This window comes from Sminthopsis crassicaudata, chromosome 2 (genome assembly GCF_048593235.1).
Source record: "Sminthopsis crassicaudata isolate SCR6 chromosome 2, ASM4859323v1, whole genome shotgun sequence".
Taxonomy (NCBI): Eukaryota; Metazoa; Chordata; class Mammalia; order Dasyuromorphia; family Dasyuridae; genus Sminthopsis; species Sminthopsis crassicaudata.
The window spans coordinates 54,278,604-54,304,471 of record NC_133618.1 but is presented as its reverse complement, the minus strand read 5'-3'; positions in this window follow the sequence as shown (position 1 = coordinate 54,304,471).

Below are 25,868 nucleotides of genomic sequence, written 5' to 3'. Positions count from 1 at the left end.
TGTTTCCTCATTTTCTAGCCTACCTCTTGATTTTTAACTTTATGCTAAAGTAGGGACTCTGCTTCCTAAGTAAAGGGGACAGCGCCTCAAGTTTTAGGGTTTTTTTTGTGCAACTATTTTCTTTCTTCCTTCCTTCCTTCCTTCCTTCCTTCCTTCCTTCCTTCCTTCCTTCCTTCCTTCCTTCCTTCCTTCCTTCCTTCCTTCCTTCCTTCCTTCCTTCCTTCCTTCCTTCCTTCCTTCCTTCCTTCCTTCCTTCCTTCCTTCCTTCCTTCCTTTCTTTCTTTCTTTCTTTCTTTCTTTCTTTCTTTCTTTCTTTCTTTCTTTCTTTCTTTCTTTCTTTCTTTCTTTCTTTCTTTCTTTCTTTCTTTCTTTCTTTCTTTCTTTCTTTCTTTCTTTCTTTCTTTCTTTCTTTCTTTCTTTTTTTGAGGCTGGGGTTATGTGACTTGCCCAGGGTCACACAGCTAGGAAGTGTTAAGTGTCTGAGATCAGATTTGAACTCGGGTCCTCCTGAATTCAAGGCTGGTGCTTTATCCACTGAGCCACCTAACTGCCCTCTGCAACTATTTTCCAAGGTAATTCTGGAGACCTATAAGTTTTTGACTCTTCTAAGGTGGTATGATCTAGGGAAAGGTATGTTTACTATGCTCCTGTACTATGTACTGGTTTGTGAGCAAACACAAATATTCTTTTCAACCATGGAATGGTGACCAGGATTATTGCTCTCCAACAACTACAGGCTCTGCTGAGCTAATGTTTCTCCTTGCATTGGGACTAAGACCCAAGACTGATCCATATTCAAGTATAGGCAATGCAACAGAGTCCTGCCCTTGGTGTCAGCAAGGGGATGGCTGTAAATCTTTTTCTTAATTGTCTGATGCCCTTACTGTTGGTGGGTTTGAAAGGTCTGGCATCTGTCATTGTTGTCACTAATTTAGTCACTCTAAGGTCTGTTCCTGATTTGTTGGGGTGACCTATGCTGGGCTGTGTTTCTCTCTCACTCTGGTGCAACAGACTTTTCATCTGAGTTGTCCTGGGCTGAAAATTTGTTTCACTTAGTCTTTTTGTAGGCTCTACTATTGTGTAATTTGTTTAAAGTCATTATTTATTATTTGAAGGAGTTTGGGGGAGAGCTCAGGCAAGTCTCTGCTTCCACTCTGCCATCTTAGCTCTGTCTTCTTCAGATACTTATAAGATGTATGATCTTAGTGACTCATTTAACTCATCTGTGCTTCAATTTCCTCAACTGTAAAATGGGGAAGGGAATGGGGGTCAGTGGCCTTTAAAGTCTCTTTCAGTTAAAAATCTCTTTTCTTTTATTCATCTACAAAATAAAAAAAGTAATTTCATCTACTTGTGTAATAATTGGTAGATCATTAAATAGAAAAGAATAATAGCCTGATAGTGATTTGTTCCAGGACCATTTTTGAACCCCCTCAACTAAGAGGATGATAAGATGATAATCATTCATATTTATATTGTGATTTACGATAATATAGTAATATAGTATTAATAATGCAGTGATATAATATAGTAATATGATAATAATAGTAGCCTAAACAGGCATGTGTAGGTCACATTGCCTTATTAGATACAGTAGTTAGGTCAAAGGACCATTGAGATATTGGAGTCATAATAATTCCTATAGTTTGTCCTTCACTTTTGAAGAGCACCAGTGACATCATGGGATGATGTCTTGGCTTATGGATGAATTGTGTTTAAGTGAGGCAGAATTATACAAAGTCATCAGCCTCACTCTCTCTTCCAGGGTCTTCAAAGTCCAGTGGTACGACGAAAGTCAAGGCAATTGTCAATAGTCCAGGATTCAGTGGATGACCCTGGTGTCTTGATTTCTAACTAAGTGCTCCATAGCTCCTGTGTCAGACTTTCATGGCTTTATCCACTCATTCTGCCTGTAAAAGTCTTCATGCACTTAGGGTAGACATCCTCCTAACTCATTGATGGGATTGAAGACCCCTAGAGACCCTCAACTTGGTTTGGCTGTCTGCTGAAATTGTCTTCCTGGGGTGTAGTGGTTGCTGCATATGTTCCATCTTTTTGGAAGCACAGATAAGAGTTGGGTGAAAGTAGACACCAAAGGTGAATGAATAGCCTTGAAAAGGGCTCACTATCAGAGGAAATAATCCTCTTGAACACCCTGTATACTCTAGCTTTTAGTGATATAAAGCAAGGATGTGTTGCTGAATGTTTAACAATCAGATCTCAAAAATTCCTTCAGGACACATATTTACATTGAATATACATTATTAATATTATCTCCATCATTTTTTTTTGCTGAGGCAATTGGGGTGAAGTGACTTACCTAGGGTCACATAGCTAGGAAGTGTTAAGTGTCTGAGATCAGATTTGAACTCAGGACTCCTGACTTCAGGGTTGGTGCTCTAACCACTGTGTCACCTAGCTGCCCTTCCATCACTTTCTTAAATCTAGACAATCAACTAAAAATAAATCAAACTCCTTAAGGACAGGCACTATCTTTCTTTTTCATATTGGGATCACTAGTGCTTATCACAGCATCTGGCATGTAGTAGACATTTATAAGTTTATTGAATGATTGATTCCTGAGATGTAAATGTTCACAGTGAAAAATTAATAATTATTGTAATTTGTGTGTAAATTCTCAAACTGAAAATTTAAAGTTGGTTTTCCAGCATGAGCTAACTCCCAGGAGTCTCTTGGTTTTACATAAGCTTTACAAAATGCTTTTGTAATATCAGAGCAGACAGCATCAAAAATAGAACTAGATTCCACATCTCCTGTCTCCAAGTTCAGTTTATTAACACGAGGGAAAGTTTATGAGGGAGAGAAGTAGGGAAAAAGACTGAGAGAGACTTGGTTTCTAGAATCTTTGAGTTCCATTCTTGCTTTTTCCCATAAAATAACATTTGCTAGTGAAAAATGCCTGACAGATGGTGATCAGATTGCTTGGACAGCCCTCAAAAGCTGGCAAAATCCAGCACATTTTACTTATCAGTCAGTTGGTCAGTCAGGCAGTCAACAAACAATTTAACAATACCTTGAAGGATTAAGGGAAGGGAATAAACATTTATTAAATACCTACTACATGCTAGGCACTGTGCTAAGCACTTTACAATCTCATTTGATCCTCATAACAGTGCTGTGAAGCAGGAGCTTCTCTCTCTGAGGGATACTGAGACAAATATTGTGTTTCACAGCTGGAAGTGCCTGAGATTGTTGCATCAATTAACACATTGCATAAGCAAATGTTTTTCCAGAAGGCAAAGAAAATAAAAATAGTAGTATGAAAATTATTATTACAAATTAAAGTTTTAATATGTAATATGCCTTCTATATTAATATGTAGAATGCAGTGTAATTATGTTATCTGCTTATAATTATTAATATTTAAAAGACATTTACATACATAAGAAAATTATAGTAAAACTAATTTTAAAAATTGATGTGACTGTTTCTTATTATTTTCCAGGCATTGGGGCAGGGGCTAACTATCCCCACTACAGTGCCCTAGGTGTGCACAAAGAGAAATAAATATAGTCTTTTCCATCAAATAATTCAACATCTAATGGGAAAAATAATGTGCAAACAGCTATGGACAAACAAGCTACATTATAGACTGATTGATTCCTGAGATGTAAATGTTCACACTGAAAAGTGAATAATTACTGTAATTTATGTGTAAATTGGAGGTAATTTCAGAGTGGAAGCACTGGAGATGTGGGATAGAGTGAGGATGTGTCTGGGAAACAGAGGGGAAAGGGAAGACCAGGAAAACCTTATGTAGAGAATGGGGCAACTTCATTTACCTAGAGTGTAGTTAAAAACCAAGAAGGAAGCAAAAGGATCAAATCAGACAAAAAAATAACAGTAATGACATTTTCTATTGTGTGATGCTTTACAGTAGAACAAACAAACAAACAAACAAAACCCATGAATGGATACTTGTCTTACAGAGGTGGTACAAGACAGATGAGCCTAAAATGGTGCAGTGGAAAGAATATTTACATACGGAGCCAAGATGGTGGTGTAGAAGGAAGCAGTGAGTTGAGAGCTCCAGTCCACAAACTCTTCCAAACATCTAGAAAATGTATTAGACCGAATCCTGATGGAGAAATTCAGGAAAAAAGATATAGTAAATCCTTTGTCAAGCCCAGGTTGCCAAAGGGCCATAACCAGGGAGACTGCAAATACCGGGAACAGAGTCTGAACAGGAGCACAAGCAGGAGTGGAGCATTCTAATATACAGGGAAAGCTGTGTGTTTGCACAAAAGGAGGTCCCAGACCCATATAAGGATACCTCCAGACACACCTGGAGCACTGTGGTGGGGATGGTATCTTTATTGTCCATTTGCCAATTTTTGGTCACAGATCCAGGGGTCACAGAAAAGCATCTGCATATGGAATTGGGTATTCCCAGATAGGAAGGTCCTGGGCAGTCTACTGAAAAAGGAAGGAGCTCAGAAGTCAATAGCAATAACATAGGTATGACTTAGATGCTGAACTCAGGGCAGGACCCTATTTCCAGCATTTAGCTCAAGATGCAAGGGAGTAATCCAGATGCCTATAGTCAAACCAACAGTGTTCCATCTGGCTGATGCATCTATTCTTGCTATGACCCAATTCCAGATCAGGAGTTTGCAGAACTCAGATCAGAAGGGCAGCAAATAGACTGTGCTGAATCAGACCCCTTTTCTAACACCAAAAGCTTTCAGGTCTCTAGCCTGTCCTTGAGATCCTATAGCAAAATACTCAATATCCTAAGAATTTCCTACAGAACTGTGGCAAAATCCAAAGTTAGGAAGAAGTTGGGAAGAATGAGCAAAGAAAGAATTCTAACAGAGAGAAAAAATAGAGAAGGAGAGAAAGAGAAAGAGAGAGAGACAGAGAGACACACAGACACACAGACAGAGACAAAGAGACAGAGAATAGGAATAGAGAGACAGGTATAGAGGCAGAGAGAGAAAGAAAGAGACAGAGATAAACACACACAGAGAAACACAAAGAGATGGAGATAGAGATGGAGAGATAGACAGAGACAGAGAGACAGAGAAAGAGAAAAAGAAGACAAGAAAGGAGAAAGAAGTCTCAAAACAAAATATAGTTTGAATACAAACTCAATTAGAATTCATTGACAAGATGAAAAAAGTTTAAAAAGAGTTAAATGTTTTTTTAATATTTATTAAAATTTAATTTATAGAATAAAAAAATCACCATAACAATACAATAAAAAGATGATTGCACATGAAACTTCAATTCTATTATGTGTAACTTGGTATTCCTTTAAACTATACAATAATTATCCTGTACATTTTTTCTTCTTTTTCCCCTTCTCTTCCTCTCTCCCTGCCCTAGAAATGACTATCATTAGGTATAAATATGTATGTAATTCAATACACATATTTTTATTTCTATGTTCTTTCTTTGATGACTTTTATCAATAATAAATGCTTGTTCCGAATGAAATGAGAGTGCTTACAGAACAAATTGGAAAGGAAATTAAAACTGTAGAAGAAAGAATTGAAAAGGGAATGAATAGCTAACTTACATAAGGGTTACAAAACATTGTTCAAGCAACAAACTCCCTGACAATATTAATAGACCAAATAATAGTCAATGACTCTAGGAGGCAACAAGACATATTAAAATAAAGTCATAAAAGCTGCAAAAAGGAAGAAAACATAAAGTATCTCAACAAAAATAACTGACCCGGAAAACAGATCAAGAATGACAATTTTAAGAATCATTAGACTATCTTAACACCATGTCTCAAAAAAAGAGCCTTAACATTCTATTTCAAGAAGTCATAAAGGAAATTGCCCACATCTCTTAGAATCAGAAGCCAAAGTGGAAATACAGAGAATCCAGCAGTCACATCCTGAAAGAAACCTCAAAATGAAAACTTCCAGGACATCTTGGCTAAAATCCAAGTCAAAGCAAAAATATACATACATACATACATACATACATACATATATATGTATGTATGTATGTATGTATGTATGTATGTATGTATGTATGTATTGCAAGCATCTGGAAAGAAAGAATTCAAGTACTGAGGAGCCACAGTCAGAATTATACATGATTTAGAAGCCACCATTATAAAATATAGGAGAACCTGGAATACATTCCATATACATTGCAATACATCCCAAATGGCAAAGAATATGGACTTGCAGCCAAGAACAGAATTTATCACAACTGAGTATATCTTTCTGTGTCTCTGTCTCTGTTTTTCTCTTCGTCTCTTTGTCTCTGTCTCTGCCTCTGTCTCTCTGCCTATGTCTGTCTCTCAGATTTGTATAGAAATTTTGAAGTTCAAACATAAGAGTGAATAGAAGTATAAAATGGTAAATATTAATAAACAATAAAGGACTAAACAAAGGTAATCTGCTTACATTCAAATATGAGGACACACCACATTTGCCTCCTTAGAATCTCATCAACAGTATTTGTAGAGGCAAGGTATGGAAGATATTCATCATATTTTGATGAAAAGAGTTGGGGGAAAGAGAGAAAATGTAATACACAGGGGGAAAGAAAAAGGAAAAATAGGAGGAAATTATTTAATGTAATGAGTCTGCAGAACTGGATATATACATAAACAAGGGATAAGGGGTGGTAGAAAAAAGCTTGAACTTCCCTCTCATCAGAAGTGGTAAAAGGAAGGATTTAGACACATACACACACAAAATTGGTTACAGAAATACATTGCAGATATATTTTCACAACAATCCCCCTTTGAAGTACTATTATTATTTCCATTTTGCAGATGGGAAAAATGAGACAATTACATGTCCAGGATCACACAGCTAATGAGTATCTGGAGCCTAATTTGAACTTAAATCTTTTTGACTTCAATTCTAGAACTCTATCAGTTATCTCCTCATTGCTTTATAAAATGTTAATAGCCTCTAAGGACAGGTAGAGGTAGGAAGAGCTGATTTGAGATTGAAGGAAACGGTCTAATGGGGAAGGCTAGATCTTTAATCCTCCATGGTACTTTCTTGTTATCCCCACAGAATCTGTTTCCCTACAAAACAACCAATATTCATAACATCACTCTGAAATATCAAGCAAACTGCATTCTGTGTACTTTATTCAAGAAGTCAGGGAATCATGGAGTTTATTCTAGGATGGTTTCTGTCCAAAGCTAAACTTAAAAAAGGTTTGTTGCTCATAAGAATAAATACTCAAATTTCTGAGAAAAGTGATGATTTAGGAAAATTCAGTATTTAATTTAACCTACTCCTATCCAAGTTGTGATATCAGTAAAGAATCACACAGACAAAACCACATATCCTTTTATTCTTTTTCCTCAAAATTATTTTTTCTTCATAATATTTTCCCAAATACATGTAAATTTAATTTCAAACATTCATTTTTGTAAGATTTTGTGTTCCAAATTTATCTCCCTTTCCCTCTCTTACTCTTTCCATCCCAAGATAGCAAGCAATCTGATATAGATTATATGTTGTACATTATACAATACGTTTAAACATATTTATCATGTTGTGAAAGAAAAATCAGACAAAAAAAATCCAAAAGAAAAGGCAAGTAAACAAAGGTGAAAATATTATGCTTCAATCCATCTTTAGTCTCGATAGTTCCCTCTTTGGATATGGATAGCATTTTCCATACTAAGATTATGGGTATTGTTTTGTATCACCACATTGCTGAGAATAATATCATGATAAAATTATCATTTTTGAACATCACATAATGTTGCTACTTGTTACTGTGTACAATTGGTACAATTGTACCTGGTTTTGCTCACTTCACTCAACATCAGGTCATATAAGTCTTTCTAGGCTTTTATGTAATCAGCCTGCCCATTATATATTATATAATAATAATATACCATTACATTCATATACCAAAAATGTTCAACTATCTCCTAGTTGATGGGCATCTGCCCAACTTCCAACTCCTTGTCACCATAAAAAGAGCCTTTACAAACCTTTTTTGTACATGTGAGTTTTTTCTACTCTTTTATGACTTCTTTGGGATATAGTTCCAGTAGTGACACTGCTGGATGAAAGAGTACACACAGTTTTATAGTCCTTTGGTCATAGTTCTAAATTATCCTTCAAAATAATTGGTTCAATTCACAGTTACACCAACAATGCATTAGTGTCCCAATTTTCCCACATCCACTTCAACATTTATCATTTTCTTTTCCAGTAATCTTAACCAATCAGGTGGAAAACCATACATCCTTGAAGTAGCTAAGTAATTATAATGGTTAGACCATTATGCTAGGTGATGAGATGAGATAGAACCATAGGCAAATGAGCCTTTCTTCATCTATAAAATGGGAGCAATAATACATACCTTCAGGGGAAGTTATGAGAAGCAAATAATAATATTTGATGTCAACAATCATTTATAAAACATTCAATGTAGGCCAGGCATTGTGAATTTGTAAATATCAGTTTCTATGATGATTTAGGAAAATATATTTTGAGTTCATGCTCAATAGCTTTGATGGATCTGTGATTTTGTTACTTTAGCTATACCTTTTAATGATGCTGATTACAACCCATTGACAGCAACAACAACCAACATTTATTATCTTTTCCTGGAAAAGCCTCCTTCAGTGTCTCATTGTGTCTTGGAGGTAATTCTTTTTTTTTAAATGTTCTGAACTTAAACATGCACAATTTTTATACACATGGCAGAATACAATAATAAACTGTGACCTTCCCATTTTGAACTACTTGCTTTTGTAAAAAGTATGCAAAAATTTAAAATTTTAAAATTTGTCTTGTCTATTTGTTTGGTGAACTTTTTTCTGTTTCTTTTTGTGCATTAAAAAGAAAGAAAAGTTTCAATGGTTCTCTTTCTTTAGGGAGGGGGCATAATTGTCACTAATCTCCCTTCTTACTTTCCATCACTTAAAAAAACAAAAAAAGGTTGAACATAAAAGTGAAAGGAAAAAAAATTAGTTGAAAACAAAAATTGAAAGAAAAAGTAAAAAAAAAAGTAAGGAACATCAAGCAAGAAGAATCCACAGGGTAGGCATGTCCAAAACTCTATCTCTCCTTTGAGCAACATATTTTACATACTTTCTCTGGAGAAATGGTTGATCATTGCATTGATCAGAATTGTTCAGGTTTTAAAAATTGTTTGTTTTACATTGTTGCTGAACTTGAATGATTTTCCTGACTCTACTTATATCAGTTCATTCTACTCAGGGCTGTCCCCATGAGTCATTTCGTACAGCACAATATTATTGCATATTGCATTATATTTACATACCGTGTTTTTTTCAGCATCCATGCCCAAACTAGATTCTAGTTCTTTGCTCATTGTTCCAAGTTCTTGAAGGTCATAGTGGACAAATACAAGCTCTGGTAGGTCCTACCAGTTGGAAAGACTTCAAGTATGGGTCTTATAATGGACTGTATGGCTGTAATCCAAGGACCAGGCTAAGTATGGAAAAATGCATCACCAAGTTGACTACTGTGAGATGAATTTTTTTGAGGGGGGACATAAGAACTTTCAAAGACACCTACCAGTTATGATAAAGTGTTGATGCCAAGAAGCCACCATTGAAGATATACCTTGAAGTATATAGTGAAGTGAACATGGTAGGCAGATCTAGTATAGGATGCTAAATCCTGGGAAAAATAGAAAGTTTAGATGAGACATGATTTAAAGGTCATATTTCTGTCCGGAATATAAAATTTCAGCACTGATCTTCTCAAAATTTGTGATGTAACTTTATGGTGTTTTGTTTTTGAAGGGATAATGAACATTGGTTTGGATAATTAGCAGTTTTCAGAGGTTGAAACTAATTTTTTCTGATGAATAAATGTGGAGAATTTTAAAAGGACCAAAAGGGTAAGAAACTCTCCTCATTTTAAGGTAGGGAAACTGAGGACCATGGCAAGGTCATATGGCTTGGAGGGGGGAGGATCTTCTCTTTCCCGCAGAAGAAATTTCACATAATAAGAATAACTTGATTTATAGCTATTTTCCTTGAAATAGGCCAAGCACTTTACACATAGAATTTCTACCAAAAAGTACACATAGTTAACCTTTGGGGGTCAACAGTGCTCAGGGCTACTGCCATAGCCTCCCACAGAATGTCCCTCGGGGCCTGTCAGAGACAGAATTCTGGCCCAGATGGACCATGAGTCTGATCCAATGTGGTATTTCTCATAGAATCACAGAATGTCAGAGCTGGAAGAGACCTCAGACAACATCTAGTTATAGAATCGCACAATTTATGGCTAGAAGATCCCTTAGGTATCTCTGTTTAGAGATTATCTTGCCTAATTCACACAGTTATAGCCAAGACCTAATGAGGTTAGATGACTTGTCTTAGGAGAAGCAGCTGGTAAGTAGTCAAGCTGAGTTTTTAAGCCAGATGCCAGTTTTTTTCATTTTATAAAAAAAAAAAAAAAAAAAAAAAAAAAAAAAAAAAAAAAAAAAAAGAGACTGAGTCCCAGAGAAGGAAAATAACCTGTGTGATAATACAGGAAGTGAAATTAGTTTAGAACCAGAGGTAGCAAATCAATCTCCTGAATCAGTCCTGGTAAATCCCTCTCCAATTATACATTTATGTCACTATTTTTATTGGTCCATAAAGTAACTATGGTATTAGCAAGGGTGGACTCATCTGCTCATGAGTGCCAACTGCTAAAATTTCAAGCACCGATCCCTTCTCTTTCCTCCTCCTCTCCACCCTCCATTTCTTCTACTCCACTCCTTTTCCTTCCCTCCACTCCCCTCCTTTTCCTTCTCTAGATTTTTTTTTTCCTTACACAGGCTAGATATTTTTCCTTCAAGAAGATGCCTTAAACCCTGGCCAGTAACTCTGAGGCTCTTTCCCTTGAAGACTAATTTTTTTTTTAAAGCAAAAAAAATGTAGAGAGAAGAAGGCCTAGGACTCAATATTAGACAAACCTACACTTACTGATGGATAATCTGGATGATGAGCCAGTAAAAGAGATGAAGAAAAAATATAGAAGGACTTGGAATAAGGGGTATCCTGGAAACCCAGAGAAGAGGGAGTATTTAGAAGAATATGGTACTTAATAGCATGGAATACAGCAGATGGCTTTAGAAGGAAGGGATTGAGAAAAGAACATTAGATTTGGAAATTAAGAAATCACTGGTAACTTTAGAAAGAGAAGGTTCAGTTGGGATGTGATCAGTGGGTTGTGGATTAAGTAAGAACATGTGTATAAATGTCTTTTTTTTTAAAGGAGTCTTATAAGTGGAAAAGAGGTAGCATGAGGTATTGAAACCTTTTAGAGAAAGGTTATTTTTAAAAGGAGATTTGGACATGTTTGAAAAAGCAAGGAAAGAACTAGTTGAAAATTTTGAGAGAAAGAATGAATGAAATTTCAATCTGTGGGAGAGAATGTCAGGGGCTAGAATTAAATGTTCACATTGAAAGGTTGGATTTGAAAAGTAGAAAGGTTACCTTATAATCAAAGAGTGAGGGATAGGAGAGAGTAGAATTTTAAGATGAAGAAAATGGGAGAGGGGGTGCTCACTTAATGATCTAAAATTTTCATCGAAGTGAGAGATAAGATTCTCAGCTAAGAGAGGGGAAAGAGAGGTGTGGGAGACTTGAAGAGGAAAGAAGAGATGGTTTAGAATAACTTATGTGGGCAATGAGATAGGGAATCAATTAAGGAGGAATAAAAGGATTTCCTTACTGCAGTAAGGGCCTAATCAAAGTTGGATAATGTGAATTTATAGTGTTCCCAGTCAAATCTGTGGTTTTGCTTCCTCCAGCCCCATTTGGCAGCCCATAAAGAACAGAAGAGGCAGATGGTGGAAGTAATCCGAGGCTGGAGTTTGGCAAAATATGAGCAGGGATGTGACAGAGAGACAAAAGGCTTAAGAGCAGAGACCAGTGTAGAGCTGAAATAATCAATGACAAGAATGAAGATGGGAAGAAAGAAAAGTGAAGATGGAGCTGGACTATTAGCCAGAGAAAATGCTGAAAGCTGGTGGGATTGGAGATCTTGATGAGGGCAAACAAAAACCTTAATAAGATTGAGGCAAAATGAGACATGGAATAATAAAAGGTAATAGATGGAAAAGTATCAAATTTTTCATTAGGGAAATGGAACACTTGTTAAGGGTGAGTTCCAGTGTGTGAACATCCCTGAATGAGATGTGACTGAGATAAAGGGAAGAGTTGAATCATAGATTTGGGAGTTTAGGGAGTTTGAGGGAGCTGTCCAAAAGGGAGAACATCTCTAGGAGCAAACCAGGATTGACCTCAAGATCCAGACCTGGCCCACCATCACCGTGTAAAAGAAGTCAAAGATCCCTGCAGTGTTCCTATAGAGGCCTCTGACCATGCAGGAATTAACAACTAATCTTCACATTTAGTCATCCAACTCTTCTGAATATGTCTGACTGTCTTATTGGTAATCCATTTCTTTCCATTTTCTTCATAAGAATACTATGAACTACTTTAACAAAAATCATTCTAAAACCAAGGTCAATTATATCCCCAGCATGCCTCTCTTCACATGGGAATCCTATTAATAAAGGAAATGATTTGTTCTTGATGAATCTTTGTATAATCTTTTCCTCTTACAACTTCCCTTTTTAGATATTTTCCATCACTTCAGTGATACATTTTGGAATTTTTCTAGGAATCACAGTTTGCAGATTGTTCTCTTCCCTTTTTTGAAAATGGACATATTTGCCCTTCTCAATCTTGTGCTTCCTCTTCTATGTTTCCTTATCTGTCTCAACAATCACACTCTATAGGTCTTCTAATATCTGAGGATGTAGTAAGAAGAAATCGATACCTTGGTGCAATACTCAGTGATATAACTAAAGAAAAGAAATTCCTGGAGGCATGCTAAGATTAAAATAAACTTTAGTATTGCATCCCCTGGCATGAACTTGATCAGTTAGAAGTGACTTCTTTGTCATCTTCTCTAACAAAGTTTCTTATGCATTCATTACCATGTAGTTTATGCTACATGAGCCTTTGTCTATCTCCTCCACTAGAGTATAAAGTCTTTAAGGACAGGGACCATATATCATTCATCTTTGCCTAGGTTTATGCTATACATATAGTAAGCATTTAATAATGTCTATTGATTGACAAAATGGATTGTTTTTTCCTTTACAAATGGAGAAATTTCGTGATTTATATCTGAAAGGGCCCTAACCCTGTATTATAGTTTTAGTTTGATTTAATTGATGACTTTTGTTTTTACATTATGATCATTTTGAGTATCCCTTACTCATCACCCTGTGCCACAAACCCAATATAGCCTTTCTTATGAGAACAACAACAAGAACAACAAAAAATCAGATAAGCAAAGCTGTATGATGATGTAATGGCTATAATGTCCAACAGGTTATTTAAAATTTCACATATGTAGTCCCTTATCTCTATGCTGGAAAAACAGGAACTGTAACTCTTCATGTCTTCTCTAAGGCTAAATATTGATATCATATAGTATTCAGATCTGTTTTTAGCATTTGTAGGTTGTGAACCCAGTTCCCTACAAAAAAAAACAAAAACAAAAACAAAAACAACAAAAAAAAAACTTCAAACTCCCTTCCCCCCCCAAAAAAAAACAAAAACAAACTGGATTTAACCCAATCCTAGGATATAGTCTCAGGAATCTTGTTTTTCTACAGCTCTAGAGTTGCTCTGCGAAAGTTCCTAGTAAACTTAATGCTTAATTTACATCTAAGTTTCTGAGCAAAAAAGATCTTCAGCTCCTGAAATGCACTCAAGGTACAGTGTATATATTGGTTACTGGACATCTTTATTATTGATTTATTCATATCAAATTGGAAAGATGCAAAGTATACATAGGAATTTACAAAAAGATTCAGAAAGTGCTTGCATAGACTAACATCTCTCACCAAGAAAGAAATTGCCCTTGAAGATGCTATCCTGGGCTATCCTTGGATGTACTAGTGAGTTCCTCTTTCTCATATGGCTTCCCCCAGACTCTGACTATCACTCTATGATTCAGATTCCTTCCCATGGAAGATAAAAATACTTTGAGGGCTGCTAAACAAGTGAGATCCCTTCCCATTGGATTTGAATTACTTGAATAATTTACTGACTTTGTTCTTTAAGTAGGGTGTTGGTCAGCAACTGAATGGATAATTTTCTCCTTTTCCCAAGGAGCACACTGTATCAGGAAAGCCCCTTCTTTCTTTAGGCCTGAACCTTGAACTCATGCACTCTCCAAACTTAGGGTTACCCATGATGTAACTCCTAAAGCCAAAGATTTCTTAAAGGGCATTATTCCTTTTCCAGCTAGATTCTGGGATCAGAGCTCACCAGGGAATTCAAGTCTCCTTCTTAGGAGTTTGGCATTCGTAAACATTGTGGAATGACTTCTCCAGTCAAGTAGGCATGAACATGCCTTCCTCCGCCATGGGTTTCTGTGGAAAATCTATCAGTTGTTCTGATTGCTATTGGTGATTGAATGATCTCAGGACATCTTGCCTCAGATTGCTCATAATTACATGTTTACCTTGGCCATGTGCTTCTGTCCATGATAGCCATCAAATGATGCTAGGACAAGACATTGCATGTGAATATAGTTCTCTCCTGTCACCTCTGCTTAAATGCTCAATGTATAATTGTCTATCAAGAAGGGAGGGGGAGGGGAGAAAGAGAGAAGACATTGGGGGAATGGGGGATAAAAAAGGGGGAGAATGGTGGGAGAAGAAAGAGAAGAGAGAGTTAAAGAGAGGAGAGAGAGAAAGAGGCAGGAAGAAAACAGAGATATGGAAGATAGAGATAGAGAGAGTCAGAGACAGACATAAAAAAGAGACAGAGAGAGATGGAGGAAGAGAGAGAGAGAGAAAGAGAGTGAGTGAGAGAGAGAGAGAGAGAGAGAGAGAGAGAGAGAGAGAGAGAGAGAGAAAGCAGTATTGCTCAATTTGCCATATTGCATGGGCTAATTTATCTATGTGGTTGTTCAGCTCTAAAGAGGCTAGTTCACTAGACTTAGTTCAATCTTTGTGTTTAAACTAGAGAATGAGTATAGGCAAATAAGTTTTCTTTTTGAGATCATTCTCAGGAAGCCTGGGCCAGCCTGAAGGGAGGGTCTGAGAAAGCTGCCCTTCTGAGCCAGCCTCTAGCCTAAGGTGGGGGTGAGGTGGGGGGGCTGGGGGACCTCCCATAGGGCATAGCCCACCCAACTAGGAAACATGGATTTTTTTTTCAACCCCCAGAAATAATCCCTCGGTGAAGCGTAAATGGTCAAATATTAACTTTACACATAACAGGGAACCAGAAAATACCTGTCTGTTTCTTGTATTTGATGCAGAAAAACTATTTAAATCTACAAAAAATATATTAGGGGGCACATTTTATGGTGTACATGTGTGTTTAGAGGGACAAAAGTTTGAGTTGGTGAATATAAGCTTTTATGAACTTTCCTTCTCTCCTTCCCTCATTGTAGTTTTCTCAAATTCCTTCCTTTTCTTTTCCTTTTCCCCTCCTTCCTCCCCCAATGAAAAAGAGGCTCCTTTTCATATTTTATATGTTGTGATTTCATTGAGGCTTCCAATTGGCCTTCAACAGTTCATTTATGCCGGGACCTTCTCTAAACTCTGCCACTCTGTTCTTGCTTGACCACCCACCAAACCAGGCTGTCTAAACAGAATCTGTTTGAGGTTCAGACTTATCCAGTGTGTTAAAAATGAATTTGGTCCAAAGATTGTTCTTCTTTTTTTCTTTTTATTTTATAAAGGGGCAGGAGGGGGAAATTTCTGAGAGAAAAAAGTTGAGCCCAGTTGGGCTTATCAAAGGGAAACACATGAGCTGGAATTAAAGTGGCATTGATGTGAAAAATTTTATAAATTCTAAATCTCCATTTCTCCTTTTTATTTTATTTTATTTTTTGTCCTTGTGCCTTTTGAGATTTCCTCCTCCCCCAAATTATCTCACTAGACAGGGAAGATATTCTATCTGTCAATTCTTTAGTTAGGCAGATCAAATCTCTGTATCAGGCACAGACTCATTATTAGTAGCCAGGGCCCATTTAAACTTAATCCCAAATGCATTACCCAGTGAGCTTTACTCACCTTCTGGACTCAAGGTATTCAAGGCTATTACCTCTGGAATGCAGGTCTTGTTCACTGGGACTGGCCTAAACCAACAGAGAGTTGGGCTTTTAGGGGAGGGGAGAGCAGAAGGCCTTTTTATTTCATTTAAGCAATTTGAAGTTGCCTTTGGAAGATGAAATAAGATTAAAATCTCTAGAAAACAATAATTGTCTCTGGGAACGATTCTCTCTGCAGGATAAATATGACAAACATATTAATGTGTGTCACAGTACTTGTATAATTATTTGTTCATATAGTACATATGAGTTATGTTTGTCTATATATATTCATATAGCAGGAATACTGTATTTACAATTGTAATTTATAATTTACAATTGTATTTGTAATATTATGACTATGCACAGGAATTTGTACTGTGTTACATGCACTAAACACGTGCACATAGAATTGTCTAACTATATCCTGTGTTTCTATACATACACCATTGTATTGCACATGCATTTTTGTACATATGAATGTGTAGGTATGAATAAATATTCACATAATGTACATATGTGTCTGTTGCATTTATGCATCACATTTTATATTTATATGCAACGGATACATGTGTTTTGCAAATGCACAGGTGTATATATTTTGTCATATGCATATGAAGGTATATTATATATGAACATATAGATGTATATAAATACACCTATGTTCTGTTTGTATGTTTTAATTCCTCCATGATTCAGTAGCTATATAAGCTTAATTTAAATGGGATTTTCCACCACACATATCGGCTGGAGCACATCCACACCTTCTAATCTTGCTCATTTTCAGTCATAAATTCTCCACAGGGAAGTCCACTCAGTACTTATTGCCCTCATCTAGGGATCATGACCACTACAATATATAGGCTGTCTGTCTGATTATTGTTTTATTATTTTTAGATTAATTACTGCTCAATATCAATATTATATTCATATTATATTAATTCCATACTATAGTTCTATACCTAGGGTTAGGGAAGATACAAAGTTTAAATAATTCATAAGTCTTTAAGGAGACAACTGTTTATAAGCTACAAACATAAATATTATAATGTACCATTATGTATGATAACTGTATTGGAAGCATCAAACAAAGTATATATGATGTCTGGGAGTGGGGGTGAGGGGAAAAAGGTAATAAGAGGAGGTTTCCTGGAGGAGGTGGCATTTAAATTGGACTTTGAAGCATGAATGGACACTCAACAGAAAGAAAGAAAGACAAGGAAGATGTTCTAGATTTAGGACAGAGCCTAAAGTACGGATAAAATATACAGAGATAAAGCTGAAATAGGGCTACAAAAGTAGAGTATCCCAAATTGTTGAAATATTTACTTGTCATCTAATGGAGTATGTAGTTTATTCAGAACAAATGAAGAACCACTGAGGATTTTCAAGCTGAGGAAAGATACATGTACATGTGCTATGGTGTGTGTGTGTGTGTGTGTGTGTGTGTGTATACGTGTGTGTATATGCAATAACATTCATTCCTATTTCTATAGAACTTTAAGATCTATGGAAAATTTTCCTCATAGTAGATCTTGTATTTTTAGTATTCATTAATTCTGGTACATTTATGATTATTACTATTCCAATGTGAGAACATCCTTCCCAATCCCAGAATGCTTTGCAAAGTTACTGTGGCTAAGGAATCTATCCATCTAAAGTTAGCCTGATGGGGAGACTCTCCAAACTTTGATCAACCATTCCTAGGATACAATTATAGCTTCTCATAAAGCACAGGCCTAACATTGATAGAGCTCCTTTTGAGATAGATAAGGTAAATAGAATCATAAAAACATTACATGTATTATTACATTATCAGCAATATCTTATATATCTTTTAGATTTGAAAGAGCTTTCCAGTATTCTTATTGGGATTCTTACTATAGTCTTATTATTCTGCCTTTCATTTACTTTTTGGTCCAGTGACTTGCTGTTTTTTAGACAAGACACTTCATTTCCAGATTCTGGGCATTTTTCCTGGAAATCTCCCATGCCTGCAAATCTCTTCCTTCTCCCCTCCACTTCCTGATTTCCTTTAAGCCACAGATAAAATCCCACCTTCTATAAGAAGTCATTTCTGATTCCCTTAATGTGAGTGCCTTCTTTCTGCTAATTCTCTCTAATTTCTTCTGTCTATATTTTGATTGTACATAGTTATTTGCATGTTGTCTCTTCCTCTAGACTGTGAGATCCTAGAGAGAAGGGGCTACCTTTTGCTTTTCTTTGTATACTCAGCACTTAACACACTGTCTGGCCATATTTACATAAATATTTACTAGTCTATAATAGGATAAATGTTTACTGAAAAATGATTGAATAGCAACAAAAATGTTTACTAATGGATGAGGAAACGGGCCCATAATTACACACATACAAATGCCAGTAATCTGGCATTTGAACTGAGGTCTCCTGATTTAAAGTTCCATGTTCTTTCTCTGATGCCATGCTGAATCCCTGTCCCTACTGCTCACAATATCCCGACTCCCTTATCATGGCCTCTCAGTGATACTCTCTCTACATCAGGGGTCAACAACCTTTTGGATCTCCCACGTCAAGTCTACCCTTCTTCACTTCATCACAAGAGGGATCTGTGTGTATGTAATGGGGGTGGAGTGGGGTGAGAGGCTATCAATTAACACCTCAGCAGGGATTAGTTAACAGCATTATCCTTCTAGATGGTATGGGATCATCGGGGGAGCCTGGTACTAACTCACTATTTATTACTCTTCCAAAGGTAGCATGAATAATGATGGTGGCCAAGTCTATCACATTGTAAGATGTGCAAAACAGTTTATACTAATTACCTTTGAAACATTGCATAAAGAGCTAGAAGGGGAGCTCAAAAATTTTTAAACTGAGTTTGATGAATTTTCTAAAAATACTTTTATAACTATGTCAATTTAATTCATTTCTTTTGTAAACCTACATAGTTTATTTTATGCATTTCAAAAAGGTATCCTGAGAAAGAGTCCATAGGCTTAAGCAGATTGCCAAAATAAAATCAATGATCTTGTCCAACTCCCTCATTTTACAATTGAGGAAATTGAGAAAGAGAAGAATCACAAAGAATGTAAGAAATAGAGTCAGGATTCATTTCTAGGTCCTCTGAGTCCTCACACATTTCATCTATTATTATTCCAATATTTAAGATAAAGAAACGATGGCTCAGAAAAGTAACTTCATAATTAGCACCTGACAAAGCCAGAATCCAAACTTAGTTCCTCTGATTTCAGGTCTAATTGCCTTTACACTCTGCCAGGTTATACCTCATTTCAGTCATTTATTAAATCAGAATTTATTAAATGCCTACTACAATCTAATGCAATTGTCTTGAATTTGCCTTGACTGGACTGGTGGACTGGAGAAGAGAGAGAAGCTCATGACTTAGGACAACCCAGACTCTTAAACTTCATTCATGGACAAGTTAAGACAGCACCTTCTCTATGTCATTGGTCCTCTTTGAAAAGAAAGGAGCATCATTGACCAAAATATACAAAATAATCACCCAAAACCCTCTTCTTTCATTTCTCTTGTCCTTTGACTTAACAAAATGCTTTCTTTTCAATACTCCTCAAAAATACTTGGCATAAATATTATTATTCCCTTTTAAGAGAGGAGGAGACTAAAGCTAATGAATGACATGATCCCATAAGATCTTTGAAATATGTTGAACCCAGGGGTTCCGACTCCAAGCACAAATGGTTGGCAGAGGGGAAATATGGCTCTCAAATACCCATCCAGCCCTGTCATCATTTGCCCTTGAGAACTGCAGTATTGGACAGCTTTTTTCCTTTAACCACCTATCATCTCCATGCTGAAGCTTTATCTTGCCTTCCCAAATGTGGCTTGTAGCTGCCTACACATCCCCTTAAAGCTTCCTTCCTCCACCATAAAGCCCTTGTCCAAATTCCAAGTCCCTAGACTGAGTGTGGTCATGCTCATTGTTACCACTACTTGGCACTCTAATCAATTAATATTCTATCAGGGTGCTGTCTGGGGTCAGGTTTTGATAAGAAGAGAGAGCCTAGGACCAAGGTCATAGAGAGGGCATGATGGAGGGACAGCTAAGATTGAAAAGCAACAGGAAAGGCAGACTTTTCAAGTTTTACAGAAGGTTGGTTTTCTTCATGGGAGTGCCTTAGATGGATGGGTATCGGCTACTCATTCTTTACCCTGTCCTAACCCTTAAAGGGCTATGATTTGATGCTGAGGTTCTCCCTTTCAGTTTATAAATCAAAAAAATTTTTTTTTATTTTTGTGGAACTTGTAGCAGACACATGAAGGCTAGAAAACAACATAGAAAAAGTTTAGAAATTCAGAAATGCATAAAATATATCTACATAATTGTATAATATCAACATATTTTATCTTTTAAGGCACTACACATATCCTATAAAAGAAAAAAAGTCAAACTTCTCTAGAATGAGGAGAAGGCCAAAAATTTTATGCAGTTTTTGCAGGAGGTGCTGTACCCCTAAACCCTATGATGTGGAAGGGATAACTGTAAATGTTGTGACTCCTGAAGTGGAAGGGAAGGGCATCATTGCTAAATTTCCAGAGTTTAGTTGGGAGGTGATCCGGGACAACCATGATCACACTCTTATCTGGATGGAGAACAAAAGTATGTGAATCTGGAATTTCATTGAAATATCCTCTTACCTAAGAGGAAATAGTGCACATAAGTGGAAGTTTATTTATGCAAATACCAGCAAAATCAGCAAAAGGTAGTGTTTTTCTAGGAGCATAAGAAATTCTTATCACATTCTGCTATATAAATTTGGAAACTACCCTAGTTTTTTTGGTTTGTTTGATTGTTTTGTTTTTGTTTCTGCTTTTCTCTCTACAATCGAAATCAATCATTTCTTCAAAAGTTTTTTTTCATGTTTGTAAGTTTAATAAAATTTCATTTGAAATGAATAAAGTTATACACAATGTATAAGCTCCTAAAATTAAAACAAATACTTTGATAATGGGAAGAGGAAGATATAAGTTGTCCCAAATTTTGTTCAATAAGTCAATATTTCAGAGACTAATATTTAGCTTGCTAGATTTATGAGTATGGGGGCAAGAAGAAAGATGGAGTAGACTTAGATGGGGGAAAGGCTACTAATGGGAAGGTTAATGTGATTTCTCATAGGTAATGTATAAGTAAGCTTGAAACTCTTAAGTACTCTGACACATATTTATCCCTATGGTTTTGGCCAGGAATAATAGGTTGGAGAAAAAGTTTCCTCTTGTAGAGCAGAAAAGGTAGGGACAGAATATCCAAGGCCTATTCTTGGAGAATCCCTGCTCTATTGGATTTGTCTACAACCTCAGCACATTCTTGATGTGGAAAACAGGATGTGGTTTTGAGAACAATATGACCTCTTGATATGCAAACATGTCTTCACTACCACCACTCCCCAACACATTCCCCTGAGATTTTCTTTCCTTTTCCATTAAAATTTGCTTCCAGGGGCAGTTGGCCCTGAAGTCTGGAGGACCTGAGTTCAAATCTTGCCTCAGGCACTTAACACTTCCTACCTGTGTGACCTTAGCCAAGTGACTTAATCCCAACTGTCTCAACAAAAATGATAGTAATAATAATAATGATAAAATAAAATAAAATTTGCTTCCAGAAGAGGATCTGATAAATTACATGCATACCCCCCCCCTACACACATACACATATATATGTGTATGTATAGGTATATATTATTTCTTCCCTTTGGGGTTCAATTTTCTCACTTGCAAAAGGAGGATTTGACAAAATGATCTCTAAGCTCCTTTTTAGGTTTGAAGGAAATTCTATCTTTAACATTATTCACATTAAAATATAAGTGACCAAGAAGATACATTTTCACTCCTCACAGAGCAATCTATATTTTAATAGATAATTTTGGGGTGATAGTGAGGAAGTTCTCTTATTTTCTCTGCTTAAGACCAATATTTTCCAAATCATTGATTACAGAAACAATAATAATATTTATCTCATTTGATTTTTAAAAGAATCCTATGTATTAAGCACCATTATTGTTGTCATGTTATGGATGAGGAAACTCAGGTTGAAAGAATTATGTAACTCCTTCAGGATCATTTAGTCTGAAATAAGATAAGAACTGTGTTCTTTCTGATAACTCTAGATTCAGTTCTCTCTCTCCCCATGTCTATTTTCCCCATCTTCTTTGTGATTTAATGACTAATCTATGATTCCGCCTCATAGCTCTTGTAGCCAGCATCAAAAATGGAGGTGCTATTTATTTAGAAATTTAGAAAAGAAAGAGGAAGGGAGGGAGGGAAGAAGAAAGGAAGGAAGGAAAGAAGGAAGGAAGGAAGGAAGGAAGAAAGGGAGGAAGGAAGAAAGGAAGGAAGGAAGAGAAAGAAAGAAAGTAAGGGGAAAGGAGCAAAAAAGAATCAAAGAAAGAAAGAAATGACAGTAACAATAAGAGATCATATTTCTATAGGGCTTGAGCATTTGCGAAGTGCTTTCCTTAAAACAATTTTAGGGTGAGCAGAAGGTAGGTAGATATTATTTTCCTTATTTTACAAACAAGGTAGCTGAGCTCAAGAGATGTGAAGTAAGTTGCTCTCAGTGACACACCTTGTAAATATGACCTCTGTTTTTTCCATTGAATTATATTTTCTTTCCAAGTTGCTGAGAGAAGGGGGCTTCTTTGATTCAGTCTAAGATTTAGTGCTTGTTGCCAACATCTTAATGTGAAACAAAAAGGAAAGTAAATGAAGGGCAACTGCCAGAAGTTGCCAAGACCTTTCTAGTTGCTGAAATTTTGTTTTGTATTCTCTTGGCAGAACCACAAGTTCTCCACTCACCCATTTCTCCTGCTTCTTCTATCCTTTATAAAATTATAGAAGAGACATGGATTTACAGATTTAAAAAATTAATAGATTTTCCAGGTCATTCAGCCATGAGAAGTGTATTAGTATGAAAATTAGTTCTATCCTTGAAATGAAGAAAATTAATTTGTTCATTCAATGTATTTTCTAATTCAATTCTAAAATTTTATTTTTCCTTTTATTTTCTTCACCATACCTCTCTTGATACCCTTGGAAGAAAAGAAGAAAGGAAGAAAAAAAAGGAAGGAAGGAAGAAAGGAAGGAAAGAAAAAAGGAAGGAACAAAGAACAAGGAAGGAAGGAACAAAGAGAGAAATGAGAATAATAAGGAAAAAAGAAAGAAAGAGAGGAACAAAGGAAGGAAGGAAGAAAGAAGAAAAGGAAAGAAAAAAGGAAGGAAGAAATATCAATATACTTGTATCAATTAATCATATTCAAGCAAAACAAATTCTCTCACAAACCAAAGGGTGTTTCTGAAGATCTTATGATGTTCTTTCTTTGGTCAAAATCAGTCACGTTAATGAAAACATGAAAAAAAAGAACAAAAATGAAAAAAAAAGATATAATTTTCAATACCCCCCACATTTATCCCATTTAAATAGATGCCCCCCACAAAGGATAATGAGTAGGGGAATAACATGGATATGTTATAACAATTTAATACAGAATTGCCCAATACAAAGCAAAATTGTCCTAATCAAAAGATAAAAAGAGCTTCAAAACCATCTTAGCCAGAAAAAGTGTAATTTATCTGATAACTGAAGTTGGAAGCTAACGGCATTACCAGTATCAAATGTAAATTTGTTTATCAAATTTCTGCATCTATTGAGTGATCATATGGTTTTTGTTAATTTGGTAATTGATATAGTCAATTATGCTAATAGTTTTCCTAATATTGAATCAGCCCTGAATTCCTAGTATAAATCCTACTTGGTCATGGTGTATTATCCTGGGGATGATTTTCTGCAATCTTTTTGCTAATATTTTATTTTAAGATTTTAGTATCAATATTCATTAGGGAAATTGGTCTATAATTTTCTTTCTGTTTTCAATCTACCTGGTTTAGGTATCAGTACCATGTCTGTGTCATAAAAGGAATTTGGTAGGACTCTTTCCATCCTTATTTTTTTTCAAATAGTTTATTTTATCATTGGAACTAATTGTTCTTTAAAGTTTATCAAATTTCATGGAAAAAAGATAACAACAATAATAAAAGCAGATAGAAGTTTAAGGTTTATACAGTATATTACAATATCTTTACTTATTTTATCCTTACAACAACCTTAGGATGCAGGTCCTATTATTTACCCCCATTTTATAGATGTAGAAACTGAGGCACAGAAAAGTTAAATGATTTGTCCAGGATCATAAAGTAGTGTCTAAGGCGAGTTTCAAATTATGGTCTACTTGATTTCAAATCCTACATTATCCACTGTGCCATCCTTGAGTGACGGTGCTGGATGATGACATATTTTGAGCAAAATTACTTCATAAAACACTGAGATGGGAGCTGGAATGGGGAACAGTTTAAAGAAAGCTTAGTGAGACACACAATTAATAATCTTAGAGGCAATTAACAATGAAAAAAGGAGTATAACAATCAGATGGAAGATAGAAAGCATAGTATCTGTAATGATTTTTGTAACATTTTCTTTTCACTATCAAGGGCTTTGTTGCCACCATATTTGTTCAGCAATATCATAATTATAGATTAACTTATAGGGAAACAGAAATGCTGTGGAAGAAGGCAAAAATGGGAAAGGCTGAAATAGAACCAGGATACTCATTTTAAAAATCTGTGCAGAAGAAGATGATATAATTTGACATAATCATGGAATTAATTCTTAGGATTTCTGAAAGAGAAAAAAAGCAAATTTGTAGGGGAAAATAAAACATCAATAATTACCGTTCCAAGTACCTAATCTCTATCTCTATAAAATTATTTAAAGCTACTTTCCTTTAGAGGTCCTTTATATGCTTCTTTTGAGTATGACATTGTGGAGGTTGAATCAAGCTCTGGAGTTAAAGATTCATAGAATAGATTCATAATCACTTAAAGGAGTTTGGTTTGACTATCTATACAAGAAAAACAAGTGGCTAAACGAAGCCAGTGATCTAGACCAGAGGTATCAAGCATGTGGCCCAAATCATATTAAAATGTAATTGGAAACTATTTGATAAAATAAGCGAAAATACAATAAAACATATTTAATATTATATTTTGAAAATAAGTCAATATGTGATTTACAGGAATCCTAATGTGTAGATTAATGATCCCCATTTTTATTTGAGTTGACACTATTGATGTAGACCATGATTTGACTATCTTATAGTACTTTTAAGTATAATACTTCAACAATTTATAGTAATTATCTACCAAAGTCACACACAAAACAGTAACTTATTTATGGAGTTGGAGTTGTGGGGAGCAGGAAAGAGAAACTGGCTGATCAATTGATATCTTCCAATCTCAGGTGGGTGAAATCACAATATGTGAGGGACAGCAGGTACAAGGTTTAAGGGTGTTTATTCTTTGTCATCTCTATTCAAGATGGGAAGAAATTCTTTAGTCAAGTTTTATGGTTGCCCCCTTCCTTCTTTTCCAGTCTTTTTTTATGCATTATACCCTACCACATACTCTGTGATCTAGTGACATTGGTCTCCATGTTGTTTTACAGATAAGATACTTCATTTTCAGTTTCTGAACATTTTCTCTAATGCCTGGAATACTCTCTCTCCTCCTCATTTCTCCCTTCTGACTTTCCTAGCTTCCTTCAAGTTTTAGCTAAAGAAACATCTTTTTCAGGAAGCCTTTCTGAATTCTCTTTACACCTATGATTTTTCTTTTACTATTTATTTACATTTTAACTGGTTTGCATCTTATCTTCCCTATTACTTCCCTATCCCTTAACAACAGGACTTTTTCTTTTTTTACCCCCAAAACTAAGCACAATGCCTAACCCCTATTGAG